Here is a 13,889-nt window from a genome sequence, read left to right as displayed (position 1 = left end):
GTAAAAAATAATAAACACATACTATAACACAAAGGAAGAGGCCAAACTGAGGTTTGACCTCATGATTTAACCTCACCAAACATTCACGCACATAAATCTTATTTTTCCATATTTTTTTAGCACGAAAACCCCAAATTTTCCTATTTTTTCCTACTTATTATTCATGAAAAATATGTATTTTTTTATTTATTTGTGTTGGCTTATTATTTTGACTGAAAATTAATATTTTCTCTAAGTTTATCCCATTTTCATTCCTTTTTTCCAACTCAAAATTGAAAAAACCAATAATTTTCATTAAAAATAACATTTTTGCTTGCTTTAAAGAATTAATAACGGCTCTAAATCATTACGAGTTCTGCATTTCTATAGTTACAGCCCTCAAACGTGATGCACACAAGGTTCAAACAAAAATTCATTGCATATGAACAACATTTGGACCATGAAACCTGTTGACCACTTCTTTCAGATGTCTCACTCTACATGTTGATCTCTTCAGTGATCATAAGGGAGACCAACTCATCGAAATCTGGAAATGGCTTTCTGACATATACGAAAGTTACAAAAGACTTCCGAGCCTTTTCATTGTTAAGTCTACCCAAGGTAGACGGCACCAAATCATCATCATCGGGCATTGCATCAATCACTGCCAATGCATCTGCAATGCTCCTTACCTTCAGTGCATACTCATTGATAGACATCTTCCCTTTCTTCAATATATTCAACTCTTGCTTGAGTTGAATCTTTCATGACTTTGTATTTACAGAAAACATACTTTCAAGTATGGTCCAAGCTGCATATGAATTCTCTGCATTTCTAATATGTCCCAGCATATTATTGTCAATTACTGCAGACAGCCAATACATGACCTTCTTGTCTTTTTCATTCCATTCCTTCCGTGCCTTTGTCTCTTTTGCAGTTGGAGGATCACTCACCTCCAGCTCCTTTTCTTCACCTGAAACAAACTCGTAGAGGCCTTTTCCAATAAGGAAGTTCGTGACATAGAACTTCCATGAAGGGTAGTTGTTCTTGTCGAGCTTCTCAATGATGGGGCTTCCACTGTTCTCTTCCATTATCACAAAACTAATACCAAACAGCAAGCAAATCTTCTGCAACCCTCAACTTGTAGTGCACAGCAATACATTAGACAACCTTTTTCACTGTCTGCTCAACAATACATGCAATCTGCAACCTGTTTGCAGATAAACCTTATGTTTAATTCTTGCAAACACCTCAAGAATTATAGAGTCGCAATCTGTAACTTGCGCACCCACTTTCAGTCAAAACAACCGAAATCACAGTGTACCTTGAAACTGTTGTCCGCAACCTTGTGGCTTTAAAACGGGGCCTGAAACGGCCTCAAATGCTCAAAATAACTGTGGAAAAAGCCCTAAAGGGCATATATGCAGAATACACAGCGTTCTTCATGCACACTAAATCTCACTGCAATTTGAGATATTTGCTCTGCCATGCTTCCGGTGCCTCCACAGGTACTATCCAAGAGAAAGAGTGGAAGGATGGGTGAGCTTCTTACCCATGGCTTGCTTGCTCGAACTTTGCTTCTTCTCCTTCACTTTAGCCTTCGAAATCAGCCTCTCTCAATGGCGCGGCTCTGATACCATGTCAAGAATCACATGGTGGGGGGACTTGCTCAAGATGCTGCGCCAAACACACACAGAATGCACAAGGAGAAGCTCACTCAAGAGACAAGAAGAGAGATGGAGGCCAAAACGTTTTCTTGTTGGTTTCTTTTTCTTCTTACACACACTTTACAATGTACACAAAGTATAGATAAGATACAACATAAAGGAAAGTGGCCTACTAAGTCAAACAATGCATAACCGACTACAGTAGTCGACTGGCGCTATAACTATGCCAGCTGTAAATAGGTGTAACAACCTAAATATAATAAGTAATGAGTCAGTGGCCATGTGAGATTCATAATGACCACCGACATGCTAAGTGTAGACGTGTGGACCCATCTAACTAGGCGGTCCATCATTAATGTCCGCATGTGTTGAGCTTGTCATGTCAACAATGGGGCATCGTGCCAAAATTTTAAGTATCACAAGGATGTTAGAAGCCCTAGATGTAAAGGGGAAACCATTGCTTAAAAGACATAGCCATACACGGCGTAGCGAACAAAATTTGAGAAAGAGATAGAGAGTACACAACAGATAAGAGGAGAATCAGTAAATTCTTTAACTCTAAACAACTGATACAAAGATGGCTCTGTCCACCCGTGCGCTTCCACTGTGTGAAGCTTAGATGGCGGTCTAGATAGAAGATAGGTGAAGAGCTTAAGGCTAGCTGGAACAACAACTCTGACTGGGTGAAAGATGAGTGAGTGATGGCTGCGAAGGGGTTTAGCTTTTATAGCCTGCGAAGGTCGTTAGGTCGGCCTGTTGACCGACCTACCATATGAGCCTCCACTAGTCGGCCAGGGAATATTCCAGGGAATATTCCCTTTACCATCGGGCCGGGGGTGCTGCCCCCGGACCCCCACCAGGGGGGTTGTTGGCCCACCTGGGACCCCCCAGCCAGGGGCCGCTTCCGCGGCCCCCGGACCCCACAATAGGGGCCCCTTTTAACTCCCTTACCACGCAACTCAATGCAATGTGCCTCGAGTTGCTACCAGGTTAACCACTCCGTCTAACCCAAAGATTAGACCCACAACAGTCACCTTTTTGCCATCCGGTCACATAGACCTCATCTAATATACAAGTCAGGACTCAACCAATGTCCGGGCTCACATTTGGCTTCTCCTCATAATGGGGGCCTTACAACTTTGAGCACCATGGATCATTGGTAGCACCTAATGAGGGTGGGGCATTGATCATATCTAACAGCCGCCCTCAATGTCCACCCATAGGTGAACTATCTTCTCGGCCCAATGCCGAGTCTCTGAAGATGAACTTGAAGCAGATCCTTCGTAAGTGCTTTGGTGAAGATATCTGCTCCATTATCCTCTGTTGGATAGTAGACCAATTCCACTATCCCATCCTCCATCAAATCACGCACATAGTGATATTGGATCTCTAAATGTTTGGTGCGTGCATGAAACACTGGATTTTTGGCAATGGCGATGCAACTCTGATTGTCACATCTCAGCACAGTTGGTTCTTCATCCTGCACTCCCATATGCCATAGAATCCTTCTCAACCATACGGCCTCACATGCAGCAAAACAAGCTGCCTTGTACTCTGCTTCGGTAGAAGACAATGCCACTGTTGGTTGCTTCTTACTAATCCAAGAGAAAATTCCTGAACCCAAAGAGAAACAATAACTAGAAACTGACTTCTTGGAATCAATTTCTCCTGCCCAATCTGAATCACAGTTCCCCACAAGAGAAGTTCCGAAACTGTATGTGATACCATAGTCAAGAGTTTTCTTCAAGTATCTGAGCACCCGCATCCCAGCCTTCCAATGACTCTCATGAGGTTTGTTTGAGAACCTGCTCAAAACACCAACAGCAAAACTGATATATGGTCTGGTGTTACACAAGTAGATCAGACTGCCAACCAACCTCCTATACCTCCCAATGTCTGCTAGTGCTGATGTATCCTCGACGGATAACTTTGCATTCACCTCCATAGGTGTAGCTATCTCCTTGCACTCGGTCATGCCAAATGCCTTCAAGATCTCCCATGCATACTTCTTCTGAGAGATGAAGATCTTTCCTGGCTCTTGCCAGACTTCAATCCCCAAACAATAGTGTAGCAAGCCCAAGTCTGTCATTTCAAACTCAGAACTCAAAGCCTTTCGAGTTTGGTTGATCATATCTTCATAGTCACTTGTAATAAGAAGGTCGTCCACATATAGGACAATCACTACATACTTTTTACCATCCCTGTAAACATACAAGTTAGCATCTGAGGCACATCTTTTGAAGTTTAGGTTTAAAAAGAACCTATCTATCCGCTGGTACCATGCTCTGGGGGCTTGTTTCAGCCCATACAATGCCTTCTTCAGTTTACACACTTTGTTCTCAGAATGGGGGGCCTCAAACCCTGGTGGCTGAGCCACGTACACCTCCTCCTTGAGGTCACCATTTAAGAACGCTGACTTAACATCCATTTGGTACACTGGCCACTTCTTATGGGCAGCCACTGCAAGTACCGTGCAAATAGTGGTCATTCTGGCAGTTGGGGCAAATGACTCTTGAAAATCAAACCCTTCAACTTGTGAAAATCCTTGGGCAACCTGTCTAGCTTTGTACTTTTCTAAGGTACCATCAGCCTTGTACTTTACCTTCCAGATCCACTTGGTGCCAATAACCTTCCGCTTTGCTGGTCTATCCACTAGCTCCCAAGTGTCATTCTTCATTATGCTGTCATACTCTGCCTGCATAGCAGCCTTCCATGATGGATCTGCAAGTGCTTCTTCTAAGTCAGTTGGCTCCTTTACTTCTCTCATAATCTCAACCATCAAGGCCATATTGACTATGTGAGCAGAAGCCCTCCTTTGCTCCTCTATTCTCTGAGACCTCCTTGGTCCGTCTGCCTTCTCCTCAACAGATGCAGGCATAGGATTATTGTGGTCATAGAGCTGCTTCACCCAGCGCGGCAATGGCTTTTCCGGTGGGGTGATATCAGGTTGGTGAACTTTTTCCTCATCATCTGAAGATGATGCTTCCTCCTCCTTAAGGATAGGGATAGCTCTCGAGACAGGTTCATAGTGGACTACTTCTTCGCTTGATGATAAAGTGGAAGAAATTGCCTTCTCCTCCTCCACTGTATGCGGCTCCTCCTTGAACACCACATCACGGCTCGCGATGATCTTCTTTGCCTCTTGGTCATATAATTTGTAAGCCTTCTGCTCATCACTATAACCCAAGAAGATACATTTTCTGCTTTTTGGTTGTAACTTGTTTCTCTTCTCATCTGGAACATGTGCATAACGTTCACATCCAAAAATTCTGAAATGTGAGACAGATGGTTTCTTACCAGTGTAAGCCTCATGAGGTGTTTTTCCCTTGAGAGCCTTTGTATAGCTCCGATTTAGAATGTAGACTGCAGTATTAACAGCTTCAGCCCAAAAATGGTTAGGCAATCCCTTGCCCTTTAGCATGCATCTTGCCATCTCCACAATGGTGCGATTCCTGCGTTCCACAACACCGTTCTGCTGAGGTGTTTGAGGCGTCGTCAATTGACGCTTGATCCCTTTGCTCTTGCAAAAGCCTTCAAACTCCTTTGAGTTGAACTCACCACCACCATCTGTTCTAAATTTCTTCACACTTTTCCCAGTTTCATTCTCAACAAGTATTAGCCATTCTTTAAACTTACCAAAAGCTTGAGCCTTATCACGAAGGAAGTACACCCACATCTTCCTACTGTAGTCGTCGACAATCAACATAAAATAAGAAGATCCCCCCAAGGCCTGTGTAGGCATCTTACCACACAAGTCAGCATGCACCAACTCTAGAGGAGCTTGTGCTCTATTCTTGCTTTCTTGTGGAAATGCCTTTCTTTGTTGCTTGCCCATCATACAAGCTTCACATGGTTCCTTCAATTCAGTTATTGTAGGTAGGTGAGCAACCATACCTTGCTTTTGCATCTCCTTCAATACTGCAAATCCGATGTGTCCAAACCTTTCATGCCAAAGCTTACTTGTGCCCACTCCAGCGGTGGCTGTAAGAGCACTTAGCTCATACAGGTTGTTCCTTCTTTCTCCTTTGCCAACAATTGTGCCAGCACTATCAATAATTTATGCACCTGTCTTCTTGAACCTCACTTCATGACCAAGATCAGTTATGGCAGCAAGTGATAAGAGATTTCTCCTGATTTCGGGAACATACAACACATTTGAAAGCTTTTTGACTTCACCATTTGCAGCAACAAAAGAAATAGTACCTGTGTCCGCAGCAGGGCATTTAGCATCATTTCCAACCGTCACAGTGATGGATTCTTGTAGAGGCTGCATAGAACTGTATAGACCTTTCTTGTTGGTCATGTGACGGGAGGCCCCACTATCCAACACCCAAGAGTCAGTGGTAGATTCTTCTTGTGCTGAGGAGCACACTTCCTCAATGGTCGCCATGAATAATTCCAACTCTGCTTCAGCCGTATTGGCTGTCTCTTTCCCTTTACTTTTAAGGATACCATTCTTTTCATCTGCCTTCTTGACACGACAATCTGCAATTGCATGTCCTTTCTTCTTACAGTAGAAGCACTCTCCTTGAAACTTCTTCTTGCCGCCCTTCTTCTTTTTGTCACCATCATTTTTGGTGGAGGAAACACCTTTGCCTTTTGCATTGGCAGAGAATGCAGCATCTCCATTGTTGCTTCCTTCTCGGGCTTTCAACCTCAACTCCTCCTCCATTAATAATGCACAAAAGTCCTCAAAAGTCAAAGCTTGAGGTCTCACTTGAGTATTAAGGGCAGTTACTAGTCCATCAAACTTTTGTAGACAAATCCGAAGACACCTCCGAGCTAGCTCTTCGCTAGTCTTTTGTATCCCAGCGCCAGCCATCTGGTCGCGCAGATTCTTAATCCGAGTGATGAATGCTTCAACCGTCTCTCCTTCAGCAAACTTCTCCGCTGCTAGTTGATTCTCCAAGTTTTGAATCCTTGTTTGGTTTCGCGTTTCGTACTGACTCCTTAGTACATTCCAAGCCTCTGACGCTTTGGTTGTATGCTGAATTAGAGTCAAAACACTGTCAGAACAGCTTGTAACTAAGGCACACAATGCATCTGCATTCCTTCGTTTCCAAGCTCGTAGAAGATCTGCATTCGGAGGAATCATCACACTAGGATTTGATGGGTCGAGGGTAGGCTGTGGTTCTGCGTTAGTCCCCAGCACAGTCTCCAGAAGCTCATAAGAATCAAGGATAGTTGTAATTTTGAACTTCCACAAGGTGTAGTTTGTACCATCTAACTTGCCTTCGCTGAAGGTTGGTGGACGAATCCTCAGTGTTTGAATAGCCGGTACAGCAGCACCACCTCCTGCACCGCTTCCTGATGCGCTAGAACCGCTTTCCGGAGTCGACATCGTTTCTCTTTGCTGTTGAAGCCTTTGCCTCTTGCACGCTCTCCGATCTCTAGAGCCCCCTGGGCTCTGATACCATGTAAAATATACACAGCGCAACGAACAGAATCTGAGAAAGAGATAGAGAGTACACAACAGATAAGAGGAGAATCAGTAAATTCTTTAACTCCAAACAACTGATACAAAGATGGCTCTGTCCACCCGTGCGCTTCCACTGTGTGAAGCTTAGATGGCGATCTAGATAGAAGATAGGTGAAGAGCTTAAGGCTAGCTGGAACAACAACTCTGACTGGGTGAAAGATGAGTGAGTGATGGCTGCGAAGGGGTTTAGCTTTTATAGCCTGCGAAGGTCGTTAGGTCGGCCTATTGACCGACCTACCATATGAGCCTCCACTAGTCGGCCAGGGAATATTCCAGGGAATATTCCCTTTACCATCGGGCCGGGGGCGCTGCCCCCGGACCCCCACCAGGGGGGCCGTTGGCCCACCTGGGACCCCCCAGCCAGGGGCCGCTTCCGCGGCCCCCGGACCCCACAATAGGGGCCCCTTTTAACTCCCTTACCACGCAACTCAATGCAATGTGCCTCGAGTTGCTACCAGGTTAACCACTCCGTCTAACCCAAAGATTAGACCCACAACAGTCACCTTTTTGCCATCCGGTCACATAGACCTCATCTGATATACAAGTCAGGACTCAACCAATGTCCGGGCTCACATTTGGCTTCTCCTCATAATGGGAGCCTTACAACTTTGAGCACCATGGATCATTGGTAGCACCTAATGAGGGTGGGGCATTGATCATATCTAACACCCAGGTCCTAAGTGCTAAGGATAAGGTTGCTTTTGATGAGAGGCAGAAGCTCCAAGATAAAGCCATCATGGAACTACCTAGGAAGGGGCAAGATATGGAAGATCCTCTAAGAAAGGATCGGAATGATATGGTAAGAGCTATAGGTCTCCCTAGACCACTTTATGAGTTGGCAGAAAGGGACATTAAGGATAATATTAACCTCCCTACTCAGTAAAGGTGGAAATGGAAGAGGTTGGAGATCCTAAGACACTAGGCTTAGGCCATGAGATTACGAGGATTTTAATGGCCCAGTGCTGATCCCGAAGGAAAGGACTAAATGCCCTCCTCCCTATTGGGATCTCCCAGTGTTTCATGGGTGGTTAACGATGAGGATCTGATGGTGCATTTATGAGAATACGGTCTAACTTACCTTGCAAGTGGGCTCAATGATATTCATCGAATGCTTGTATTCTCAAGTACCCTAAAGGGAGTGTCTAGAAAATGGTATTGGAGCCTCCCAAGGGGGTCTATTAAATCCTTTGAGGAGTTGAGTGATCGATTTTTAGATGAATATGAGAAGAAGGTGCCTATGACCCAAGTTTTAGGGTAGCTGATGTAGATTAGGCAAGAGTCCTATCCTTTTGTTAAAGAATATGCTAGAGCCTTTGATGATATTTTGAGGCTTTGGCCAAGAAGAGCTACTGCATTGCCAGGTGATGTGCTATGTGAGCTCTTTTTGAGTGGCTTAGAGATTAACATGAAAATCCAAGTGGAATTACAGAATCCTAAGTCGTTAAGGGAAGCAAAGATGCATGCCATTGATTATGAGGGACATATTCAGAGATGTTTGGAAAATTTTTGGAGTTTTCCCCGCTCAGTACAAGTGCATCCTAGCTTCCAACCATTTCTACAAGGAGATAGCTCACTTGTTGATACTAAGGCAGCCTATGAGAGGAACCTTGGTAGCCAAAATCTCCAAGTAGAAAATGGCAATAGTAGGGATAATATACCCACCCCCTGGGGATAAAAGATTCCAAGCCCAGTAAGTCCCATCAAGGCTTGCAACATTTCCATGAGAAGTAGTCGTGACGGTGGAATTGATAGAACCATTAGGTCTACAAGCTTAGATGAGCGTTCTAGTTGTGCTCCTAATAAGGCTCTTGAGAGACCTTTCCAATTTATAGATGAATCATGCTTTCGAGTAGATGTTATTCCTTTTAGTAAAAGCATGGTTCCTATGGCTAAGCAGTTGTTGTAGAGTGGACAAAGGCAAGTAAAGACATCTCGTGTAGAGAAGATGCGGCATGCCAAAGGTCCACCTATACTAAATAGAAGCCATAAGGCTATGAGGCCATCTGGTAATGGTGATAAATCCACAGTGAGTCCATTGGACCAATGTGGGCAGATGAGGCAATCTAAGAATATGAAAAGGAATATGAGATGGATTTGGAGGCCCAAAATCCCTAAAAATATTGTTGGTGTCAGATGAAGGGCCAGGAATTGCATGTAGACATGCTTTGATGGATTCCCAAGAGGATGCGACTAAAGGCCATAATGCGGCATATGACAATAGGAACCACCACTTTGAGATGCATCTATGTGATGGGTCTAGGCTTGAAGCTCTGTCTAGTTTGGATCGTATCATTGACATATGTAATGGTCCAATTAGAGAAGAGTTGAATGATCATAAATCCATGATTCTCCCTGTAGGAGGAGTTACTGGAAAGTTGGGACAAGCGATCCATTTGAATGACGACCAAGGGGATGAGATATATCAACCTAACAATGTCATTCATTCAGCTCAGAGTACCCAAGAAGAGATGGCCATTATTATTGAGATATCAGTAGAAAGGCTTGGGCTAGTGGATCTACAAAGAGCATAGATCAAGCTTTTAGCTAACTCGCATGAGTAGCATGGGGCTAGTCCTCCTATTTTATACTATCCTTGGTATCCTGATTAGTTTGATAGGATGTGCTGTATATGCCAAGAAGATCATATATTGCATGGATTAGAATGAACTATCCATTTTAGGACCAAAGGGCCAACTAGTTTGCAGTGAAATGTGCTATTTCTTTAGGCCCAGAGGGCCATTCATCTATTTGGTGCAGGTACAGTTAATGGGGTTTTGTTGTTTTAGTGATTGCAACATATAAGTTGATGAAGTCGCTGGAGGGAGGCTTTGCTACAAAGGAGATTCTTGTGGCCATTCCAAGTGGTTTCATCCCCTTTTCGATTTTTTCCCTTAAGCAATTATTTATATATGTGCGGGTGAGGGTTTTCTTTCTTGTTGGGGACCGACAATCAAGGCATGAAGTCCTAGGTTTAGGTTAGGTATGTTTGAGGGAGGTATGAGTAGTTGTTGGCTTCTATAACGACATTGCCAGGCATTGAAAGACCTGTTTTAGAATGCAGTTCTAGTGACCCTATTCTGCCAGCCTGCTAGTAGGCGGCCATTCTAGGAGTTCCTATTAGTTGTGAGGCAGTTAGAGAAGCCTACTAAAATAATGATGGAAATAGACAAAACCCTAAAGATCTGAAAGACAATATATGAATATATGAAGGTGTGTAAAAAGGGATTTTACCCCTATAAAAACAGAAAAGGAATGAAAGAAAAATCCTTGAGCTGTTATTTATCACCTTGCAAAGGCCTGGTAGATTCCTGGGGACGAGACAAGACTCGGGGTTGATGCCTTGCCCTTCCTTGGGGTGACATCTTGCCATTAAAAAAAAGAAAATAAAAGATGGTTGGAGCGAAAATAAAAGTGAGCATTAGAAAAGTATTAAGTGTCTCCTTGTGAGGGCTTGGTAGGTTTTTGGATACTGATACAGGACCTGAGGCTAATGCTCTATTCTCCTTGGGTCACTACGCTCAGCTCTCTCCTTTTTACATGCCTGAGCATGGACAATCGGGGGCGCTAAAAGGGAAAAAATGTGCTAAAAAATAATACCTTTTGATCAGGCTATAGGAGTCCTCGCCTAGGAGGAGCTCGTGGTTGAGTTGTCCTTAGTTAGGAAGGTAGGTCAGACCACCACTTAGGGAGACCTCTTTGATAGTTCCTTTTAGCTTGGCTGTGTTGCAACAGTTGGTTAGTGACTAGCTTTGGGCCTTCTATCAGATTATGTTGGGCCTACTTCTCATGGATTTCATGCCTTGGTTTTGTCAGGGGGTAGGGTATGAGCTGTGATGTGTTGTGTTGTGTATTTTTTGTATCAGCTTGATACTCCTTTTTGTTGTTTATGTGCAGATCTCTTCATGGGATTTGACGGGTTGAGTTGCCCTATCCTGTGGTCGCCAATGAGTGACATATGATTTTTGATGCAGAGAAGTGCTTAAAAATAGCCAAAAATTATGAATATCAGGGGAAAAATAGACTTCGTCGAAGGCGGCGGTGGCAATCAGTAAAGCGACAGGTCCCTAAAGCGCTAGTGATAATTTTCATGGAAAATAAAATGGTGGTGGATGACCGAGATGGAGTTTTCCTAGATGCAAAACGACGTCAGGAATCTAACGCAAGTCTCATATCTCAATTCCGAGGTCGTTTGGTTCCCCATTTAATCCCCGCAAGGTTCAGGGTTGTGAAGTGGCTACTAGATTTGGAAGTCGAGAAGAGCACGATGGGGCCCAGTTTCATAGATTTCGATGCCACGAAACCACCCGTCCAGACGGATCTCGATTCCGATGTCGTATGCCCTCTCAAAACTGGAAAACCCACTTCCGCGCAGTGTGAAACCCAAGTCATGAACCGGTTCTTTTGTGTTTTAAAGCTTAAAGCTCTAATTAAGAGCTTAAAAAGCTCAAGAATGAAACACTGGGGGGGCGCCGGGGGGGGGGGGGGGGGGGGGGGGGGGGGTTTAGTTTTTTGCGCCCCATTTTTTCCCCCAATTTTTATCATTTTCTGATCGGTGGAGGGAGGAAGAATCCTCTTGGCCCTGAGATGCTTCTATCCTTTGCCCTCCATCGCCATAAACGGATCAAGGAATGATGCATTGAGCAAAGAGATAAAAAACTAGTCTTTCTCTCTCCTCCCTCTCTCTCCTACATAGAGGCAATTCATGTGCAAGAAATCAAGAAGAAGAGGGGCTGAAGGATGCTTGTCCGGCTATGATCGGATTGCTCCAAGATGAAGAGGAGGCTAAGGAAAGAGGTTCAGCACTGAAGAATGGTTGTTGGTCGGTCTGTGGGCTGCCTAGAATAATTATTAAAAAACCCGCAACACGCAAGACATACGGTATGCTCCAATTTTGTGAAGAAATTTGCTTGTTTTTGTTGTTTCATGGTTCAAATGTTGTTCATATGCAATGAATTTTTGTTTGAACCTTGTTTGCATCATGTTGAGGGCTATAACTATAGAAATGCAGAACCTATAATGATTTAGACCCGTTATTAATTCTTTAAAACTTGCAAAATGTCATTTTTAATAGAAATTAGCGGTTTTTTCGATTTTGAGTTGGGAAAAAGTAATGGAAATGGGATAAACTTAGAGAAAATGTTAAGTTTCAATAAAAATAATAAGCCAACACAAATAAATCAGAAAATACCTATTTTCCATGAATAATAAATAGGAAAAAATAGGGAAAATTGGGATTTTCGCACTCAAAAAGTATGAAAAAATAAGATTTATGTGCGTGAATGTTTGGCGAGGTTAAATCATGAGGTCAAGCCTCAGTTTGGCCTCGTCCTTTGTGCTATAGTACGTGTTTATTGCTTTTTACATACAAAAAGACACAAACAACCATTTATACCTATACAACGCAGCAACACCTAAACGATAAGGGGGGAGGAAGTTTGTGTGACGATCTAATTGATGTAAAGATACAAATTCTAATTTCCTCTTTGTGCATAGCATTTAGGGATCGTTCTAGAATTAAATATAGGTGACTAGTAGCACGAAAGTTTCGGTGCTAGTCCCTAAAGCAGCGTAGCACGTAACGCTTAGTTAAAATCCATGAAAGGGCTGTTTTTCGCACCTCACATGTCTTTTTTTTTATATCATAAAATGATTGTGCACAATCGTTATACACCTTGCATCAAGCATGCGACGTGGTATCTCCTGGAATGCATTGCAATTGATTGATAAACTTTGACCAATGTTGAGAGGACAGGAAACCTAAGCTGTAGGTTTAGACGGGCGCTTCCATTGGGGAAAATTTTGTGAGGCAAATTAAAATCTCCTAGAACACTGAATTATGAAAGAGTGGAGTTTGTGCGAATGTTATATGTGTTAGCGACGCATTGTGGGGCCAATCCCCGAGGTGTGGAAGAGTCGCAGTGGAGCCACGGCAATCAGTCGAGAGGTGCTTCCCTATGTGTGTATTACGAGGCATTATGCCTATATGTTATGGGATCTCCCTCTGAGGAGAAGGGAATATGAACGTTGGACTACATATTGGATATAAACACAAAATCATCATAAGTATTTAGTGCAAAGTGAGTTTTAGACGCTCCTAGCCTGCGAGGCCGTGTGGTGGGGTTGTCTATCTTATGCATGAGGTCCGACTAGTGCCATAGCCAGTGCCAACCCATTTTAGGTCCCATCAGTTCCACAGTCTAAGTGTAAGCTCAAGCTTAACTACATAAATCCAAAGCTCTATGTAACATCCAAAGTAGTGTAAGTAACTCCCACTAGAATAAAATCAAATACCAAATGAGCAGTACAAGCTCAAAACATCAAGTACAGGACATCTAAGTATCTAAGATACATAAAGCGTATGCCATGAATATAAAACCTAATAGATTCTTCAAGCTCGTAGCTATGTAAGCCACTAGAGTAACCAAGGCATGTAACCACGGCTAAGATCAATGTAATGGAGCCCAAATATTGGCTCAAAATCATGCCATAGCATATCAAGAAGTATACATAACAATCGAAGCAGCGGTATATCCATTGAGTATCTCGTAAAGTATTAATGAGCATTAGGTATAAGCTTTTCACTTATAAAATGCTTGTTGCCTTGTTATTATAGTACCAAAATGACATTGAAATAACTCAAATCCATCCCAAAAGCATAACCATACCATTTGAGCATCAAAATAGCATCCCTAAAGTATCTAACATTCATTATGAAATTTACTATTTGATGCTAAACCAAAACTATTATATTCTATGTGAAATAG

This window comes from Lygodium microphyllum, chromosome 21, assembly GCF_053477565.2.
Source record: "Lygodium microphyllum isolate KBCC chromosome 21, Lygodium_microphyllum_v1.1.10, whole genome shotgun sequence".
Lineage (NCBI taxonomy): Eukaryota > Viridiplantae > Streptophyta > Polypodiopsida > Schizaeales > Lygodiaceae > Lygodium > Lygodium microphyllum.
Note: the sequence above shows the minus strand (reverse complement) of the source record.